Here is a 7,531-nt window from a genome sequence, read left to right as displayed (position 1 = left end):
GCTTCCGTGCGAAGTCCAGGCTCCTCGGCCCGGCATGAGGACTGCTGCGATGCGGCGGGCCCCTCCCCCGGAATGACTCAGACCTTCCGGCAGCCGTCCACTCCGGCCACTGACCTCGCCAGCCCGCTGCACTGGACCGCGCCGTGCCCAGCCCGCTTCCACTCCCTTAGGGCCCTCCCGTTCCCGTCTCGCCGCCATCCGTCTCTCCTCCCCTCCGCGCGCCTCCCGCCACCCCCTCCCCTCTCTCTCGCCATTTCTGCTCGTATTTCTGCATCCTCCCTGCCCGCGGTCTCGCGCTGCTCTCCACCTAGTCCTCGGGCGGTGACGCAGTGACGGCCTCACCCGCTCCTTGCATGCTGCTTGTTCTTCTTTCCTCCTTTCGCCCCCCGAGCCTCGTCCTCCCGGCCAGCGGCCGTTGGGGGCCGGGAGCCTGCGTGTGGTGCCATCCTCGCGATGCCTCGCAGAGCGTGTGGTGACGACCAGCTGACGGGCTATTTCCCCCGTGTCCAGCGAGGGTGTCAGAATGTGTCTGCTTTACAGCGGAGTTTAACGGACACGAAGTGGGTTAACGTTTCCTCAAGCCAAGTGTAGAAACCTGGGAAGAGTCATGGGGGGCCCGTATCCATGAATGCCAGCTGTGTGCCAGGCTCTGTTCTCCTCTGCGCAGTTAAGGGGCAGCTGGCAGAGGGGTTGCTAGCCACTGGGGTGTCACGGACAGCTCCAGGGGTGTCCTGCTGCTGGGCTCACACGGGCAGCCTGGCCCCTGCTCAGTGCTGTCCTCAGGCTCCTGGGGAATGTTCTTCGGCTCTCAGGAGGGGCTGGCACAGCTCCGTCTGCTCCGGGTGTTGGTAAGGCAGGCCTCAGACCTCAGCCCTCTCGGGCTCCTCACACACGCCTCGGTTTCTGCTGTCAGCTCTCTCCCTGGGAGGTGGCTCAGAGGAATGATGGAGAACAAAGCACGGGGACTCGTCCTGACCCTCCTTGCGTACCCCCTTGTCCTCAGAAAATCTAATTCATAAGGAATTTGTCCAAAGCAATGGTTCTCCTCTGAGTCCCCTCAAAACTCTGTCTTCTCATTCATTCATTCATTCATTCATCGTGTCTCTCTGCAGCTGCCTATTTGGAGCAGAGCAAAGGTTATGGGGTAGAAAGAAATATTGGGGAGCACAGCGGGTAATATTTTAAAGTCAGGTAACATCTCCTACTCCGCCATTTAGCAAGTACTAACGAAGCACCCACGGACCAACCACACAGACAGAAAACAGCGACGGCCCCTGGCCCGTGGGGCTCATGGCGGGCTTCCCGTCTAGAGGGAAGGAGGTGCAGATCCCTCCTGTGCTAAGGCAGCTCTCAGTCAGCTCTTCTGCACCCTGCTGCCCCAAAGGGAAGTCGCTTCCTAGACACAGAACAGGAAGAACCGTTTGACTGCTTCTTATAAATACAGATAAAAAGAACAGAGAGCTCCTGGTAGGAACGAAAGCTCACACTCACAAGCACACTCACACGCAAATGCAAGTTAAATAAATACTGTGGTTTCTTTGACCAGTGACGTTCTTCTTCCTTAAACTCTCCTCCCTCCAAGTTCGTTACGTGTCAGGTGTTGGAGAGGATGTGGGTACTTTTATTTCCCTCCTGCCCTTTCCAGAAATAAAGGGACAGAGGACAGGGGCTCCTGGTGGCCTCTCCGAGGCAGGTGTGTTTCCAGCCCTGTGGCCAGCCAGAGGGGCGGCGGGTTGTCAGCGCCCAGGGGAGGAAAACGTCGAGCCAGAAGGCAGAGTGGGAGCCAAGCTCTGCAGCCTGGAGTCCAGCCCGGGTGTCAGGCCAGGAGGCCACCGCATGGTCAGTGCGAACGGCGCCCAGCCCCTTCCTCGGCTGGGGCTGCGGGCGCCGCTGCCCAGGAAGATCCTTGCAGGGAGGCGAGGGGTCGCACGGACACAGGAGGCCGGGCTACGGGCAGGAAGGGGAACTGCGAACCTCCCCAAGGGCCCAACACAGAAAGGAGGGATCGGCTTTCTCCGTGCCAGCACGGTCGCCTCCCGAAAAGGTTAATTCTTAGTTCAGGTTTGTTTACGATCACAAAGGAAAGGCATGTTGATTTCTGGTTCTCTGGTGAAATGTTTTGGATGATGGGATTAAAAAAAAAAAAAGATAATATGTCATTTATTAAGCTACTCACAGGAAAATAAATATTTGGAAAAGACTGCATTTTTCTCTAGAAGTTCTTAGCAATCCAAAATCAGAATCCCGCGCGGAGGAAGGCAAAGGCATTTTTGCACTTGTCGGTGTTTGCTGAATACCCAAGAGGTCCTGGCCATGGCTAGGCACTGAGGGTCACAGCAGGTAAGACAGAGCCTCGTTTCTCACGGGGACTTGCTGCCCAGGACGGGAGGGAGACAAATGCCCAGCCTGAACGAGGAGGAGGAGGAAGGGACGGCGAAATTCCTGGAATAGCTTGCTTAATTTGACCTGCTCGAACTCTCCAAGGGCTCCCATTTTGTTCTGAGCTAAAGCCAAGTGTCTCTGTGGCCTTCCGGGCCGCACCCCTTCTGCCCCGCCCCCCCCCGCCCCCTTTCCCCTCAGGCCTCTCACCTCTTCTTGCGGCTCCCTCCCCCGCACCAACCACACTGGCCATCTCCCCAGACACCATCGCAGGGGCTTCGACTCCCGTTCTCTCTGCCTGGAACACCCTTCCCAGACGTGCACTCAGGAAAGCCTCCTCCTCCAGGCCTTGGTCAGCTATCATCGTCTCTGCAAGGTTTTCCCCACCTCCCAGCACACCCCACGAAGCATGCGGAGGAGGAGCGGGGTCTATGGCCGAGGCTTGTTCACGTGCGGCTCCCCGGCCTGTCCCCTAGAGATGCTGTCTTAGCGGCTCTGGAGAAGAAACTAGAGGACAGTGCGTTTCCAAAAGCAGCTCAAGTAGTTCTAATGACGTGGTCCAAGTCCACCCTTTGCTAATAAGATAAAAAGGGAAGCCACTGAATGTTTTCAAAAGGGGGGGGAGAAGATTAGACCTGGCCTACAGGGTGGCCTGGGGACCACTGTCCTAATCTCTTAGGTATTATAGGTGTCTATCAGGGGCCAACTAATAAAGTTTTATTAGACCACAGCCACACCCATTCTTTTACGTAATTGTCTCTGACTGCTTCTGGGTTCGAATGGTAGGGTTGAGTAGTTGGGACAGAGACTATGTGGCTTGCAAAGCAAGAAAATATTTCCTATCTGAAATTTCAGAAAATTTTGCCAACGCCTGGTCTAAACCAAGGGCTGGAAAGCAGAGAAAACGTGATCATTGTTTAGAAACAAGATCAGTTTAAAGTGTGGGCAAGGAAAAGAAAAGGGCATTTGTGACTGTCACAATGACTGCGAGTCTCTCTTGCCACGGGCTGTGGGCGCCGCGGATGCTGAACCCTGCGCATCCTCTAACGCAGGGACCATGCGGCCCAATGAACTGCCGGTTGAGAAATGGTGGCCTCAGACCACACTGAACCTCACGTATGTAAAAAGGTCTAACATCTACTTTTCTTTTTAATCCAAAAAAAAAAATTTTTTTTTTTTTTTAAAGTGGCTGGTGAGGAATTACCGCACATTTCCACGTGCGCTGCTCTTTTGTGCTGAGAGGACTTCGCCGCCACCTCATGAGGCCTGCGACCAGCTGAGCCAAGCTCGCACACGGCCCGGAACCAGCAGGAAGGACGGCGGGGCGGCAGCATTGGTGGCCGACATCACGCCCAAGCTCCTGTCTCGTCGACGTGGGGGTCGGTGCAAATGTATGAGGCCGCAGGCCAGGTGACAACAATGAACGGGCGCTTCTGGGGAACCAGATCGGCTGCTGACCGCATGCGACCGGGAATGCAAGCTGCAGTCTGAGGAAGGCCCCACGCACCCGGGGACGCAGGGCGGTGTGTGTTGGCAGCCTGAACTTGGCCCCACGGCCACTCAGCCCTCACAGGCCGTGGGGCCAGAGAGATTTATGGACCCCGAGGAGCACATGCGACCGAGGCCGCTCGGAAGAGGCCGTCCGTCGTGAGATTCCGACTGTCAAACAGCATGTGGGGTTTCTTCGGCGGTCCCAGGACGTGGAGGTTTCATCTTTAACACATCAGTAACTTAGCCTCTGGTTAGCGGAGCTCACTGGGGCATGACTAATCAGCGGATGAAAGTGTCTTTGTGGGGATTAACTTTAATGAAAAGAAAAGGGATAGTTATTTGGGGAGTTTGAAATCTTCCATAAATCAAAGCGAACACTGACAAAGCAGGTTCATAAGGTAAGAATGAAGCCATTGTGGGGAAAATTAAGGAACAGCTACTTTTTCTATAAATCACAGGTCTGGACGACATTGGCTGACGATTCCATGGGAACGGGACCATTTAACTTCTTCAGGTGTAATAGAGTGATATTTGGGGGACGCTCGACTCTCCTTAAGGGAAACCAGATGTCCATGTCCTTATTAACCCTTTCCCACCGACTTGCAAAATGTCTAGCCGTGGGCTTAGTGAACCTTCGAGAGACTAAGCTCCATTTATTCTGGATCCAGCTTTCAAGTACACCCTGAACCCACCTGTCCCCTACCCTAGGGCCCCATCAGTTCAAGTCCATCCAGGAAACCATGGGAACACCTCCGTGTAGCCAAACGACCATGTGAAAAAGGACGTCTCTGTCCCACCGAGAGCTTAGGCATCGAACTCGCAAGAATGAGCCGGAGCTGGACTCCACCGTAACCGAGTGATTAAAGTCACCCCACCAGTCACAGGTAAAACAGACATCGTGCCCCCTCCTGATGCGACGGGCGAGGACACGCCACCCGTGCTGTGCTCCTGCCCGAAAGCTGTCGCCAGAGTCTAATCACGATGAAACTACCTGAGAGACTCGAGTCGAGGGGAATTCTACTAAATGACTCACCTGCTCTCTAAAATGCCAATTTTGTGAAAAACAAAGAAGAACCATTCCAGATTAAAGGAGACTAAAGAGATACGACGACTAAATGCAATGTGTCATCCCGGAGTGGATTCTTGGCACGACTAAGGTGTTGCTATAAATAGCATTGGGACGAATGGGGAAATATGCGTATAACCTGTGTTCTAGTAAAAGTACTGTATCAATGTTGAATTTCCTGAATTTCATAATTATATAGTAGTTATGTAAGAGACTATCCTAGTTTCTAAGGGATAAACAGAAATATTTCGAGGTTGAAGTTCATGATGTCTGCAACTCATTCTCAAAGGTTCAGAAAAAATTACATAACTTACACCTTGGTGGTAAACAAGATGCCTTAACAAACATAGTAAATGTTATTCATGGTAAGAGTAGAAGGGAATAACACTTCTGGAAGACATCGCAAAAAATAAAATTACAACTATGTCAGATAGTTATATTTTACAACCATGTTGTAAAGCATAAGTGACATGGTAGTGTGTGTGTATGTGTGCCTGAGATTTAAAAAAATTCCTGTATGTATTCACACTTCACACAAGACTATTTCTTTCAAATAAAAGTTACGCTTTACTCTTTAAGAAGCCTTCCAACACAGAATCTCATTTTTCCCCGTGCCTGTATTTCCCTTGCCATCCAATTCCACCGGCCACTGTTAATAGTTACCAGGGAGAGAGACTCTTTAAGCTCAGTCATTAATGAGCTAACATATGAGACTTACTTCATGCCAGACACTAAGTGCTTTACATAGATCACTCATTTACTCCACGGAGCAACTGTATGATACAAAGCGAGGAAACTGGGCTACGCAGGACTAAATAACTTACTCAAGGTCACAGAGCCAGTCCGTGATAAAGGCCGCATTCTAAAGAGTCGGGGCGGCTTTGGAGTCTGAGCTCATAACCAGTCGGCGGTGCTGCTTCTCACGGCGACCTGTACCAGTGGACACTGGACCTTGAGACAGCGTAGGTTTTAGTCACGCACTCTACTGTTGCTCAGTTAATTCATCGTTACAACATCTTGTGTCAAGCAGGTATGAACGCAAAATCCAGGTTATTCATAAAACATTAAGTAAAAAAAGAGATCCCAAAGGAAATAGGAATCAGATAATATTTTGAACTGAACCCAAAATGGAAAAACCCACTACATCAAAATTCGGGTAGCAACTAAAGCACACTGAGTGAATAATTTATAGTTTTGAACACATACTGAAACGAAAGAAAACCTAAAATCGGTATTTTCATCTTCCGTCTGAAAAAGCCAGAAAAAGAAGACTGATTCAAATGCAAAGTACAAGGCAGGGAATAATACAGATCAGAATGGAAATTAACAAATAAAAGAGAAAAATAATAGAAGCAATCAAGGAAACCAAAAGCTGGTTTTTCAAAAAGACTCACAAATTTGATAAATCTTCAACTAAACTGACCAAGGAAAAAAAATAAAAGAGAAAGCACAAAATACCAAAATCAGAAATAAAAATGGTATCGTACCTAGAAACTAACAGCTAACTTTTACTTAGTGCCAAAGACTGAATGTTCTCCCCCAAACCTTGAAAATAATGCAAGAATGTCTGTTCTCGGCACATCTGTGCATCTGAATACTCTAGCCTATGCAGCAAGACATGACAAATAAATTAAATGAATGCAGACTGGAAAAAATGAGATAAAACTCTGCTGGTAGACATTCATATGGAAATGCAAAGGTCTTAAAGCACACAAAGTAAATCCGAACACCGCGAAGCCTGAATTGAAATACCTGCACATCCTACTGATCTGCAGTCCTACTCTACGCATGTGCCAGCTGACAGAGGGTCTCCATAAACGGCCACATCATCACGCGATGGAGCAGTATACCTCCGTGAACAGGACTGAGCTGCAACTTCATCCAAGCTGATGACCCTTAAAACAGTGGGTGAAAAAAAAATCCCAGAAGAATACATACTAGCATGATATTGTTTTTCTTAAACTCAAAAACAAGCAAAAGTACACACTATGCTGTGTAAGCATACATACAAATGTAATTACATATAGTTATATATGTGTCCATAATTATATGTATCAGTGACAAACCCCCAAATTCAGGATAACGATACCTCTGGGGAGAACTGGGGACCCCAATGAGGGAAAAACCATTAGGTATATGAATTATTGACAATGTCCTAGTTATTCAACTGGGTGAGAGGTTCATAGGTTTTCATTATATTATTAAGCTTTGTAACATAAACATACAATATAATGTGTATATATTAAAATAAAAATTTAAGATGAATTTTTAAATAAAAAATTCTATGAAGCTTTAATTTGTCACTCCTTTTGAGGGACTGCCATCTCTCTGTCAAGCCGCATTTCACATCTTAGGAAACACAGCGTTAAGTGTGCATGGCTTCTCACGCCTGCAATTTACTCTGTGGGTTTGAGGCTGAGTGTGTTGGACCAGGCCAGAGCCCGCCCTCTGGCACCTTCGATGGCTCTTCCTTGCTATTCGTCTCACTCAGCCGTTACTTTATCCCTTCTGTCTTCGGTGGCTTTGTAATGTTCCAAAATTTTCCATGAAGGTAATTTCCAGAAAAATGAGCTACTGGGTTTGGACAGCAAGCTG

At 49.2% G+C, this 7,531-nt stretch overlaps 1 long non-coding RNA gene across 1 annotated transcript; it reads left to right on the top strand.

Annotated features, from left to right (window-relative positions):
• The first annotated feature begins 674 nt into the window (after positions 1-674).
• Positions 675-5,644, top strand: LOC118611973. Its single transcript, XR_004954572.1, has 2 exons — positions 675-2,340; positions 3,566-5,644. It is a non-coding gene; the product is annotated as an uncharacterized LOC118611973 (long non-coding RNA).
• Positions 5,645-7,531: the final 1,887 nt, after the last annotated feature.

Source organism: Rousettus aegyptiacus, unplaced genomic scaffold, assembly GCF_014176215.1.
Source record: "Rousettus aegyptiacus isolate mRouAeg1 unplaced genomic scaffold, mRouAeg1.p scaffold_m13_p_15, whole genome shotgun sequence".
Lineage (NCBI taxonomy): Eukaryota > Metazoa > Chordata > Mammalia > Chiroptera > Pteropodidae > Rousettus > Rousettus aegyptiacus.
Note: the sequence above shows the minus strand (reverse complement) of the source record. Positions and strands in the feature narration are given on the sequence as shown.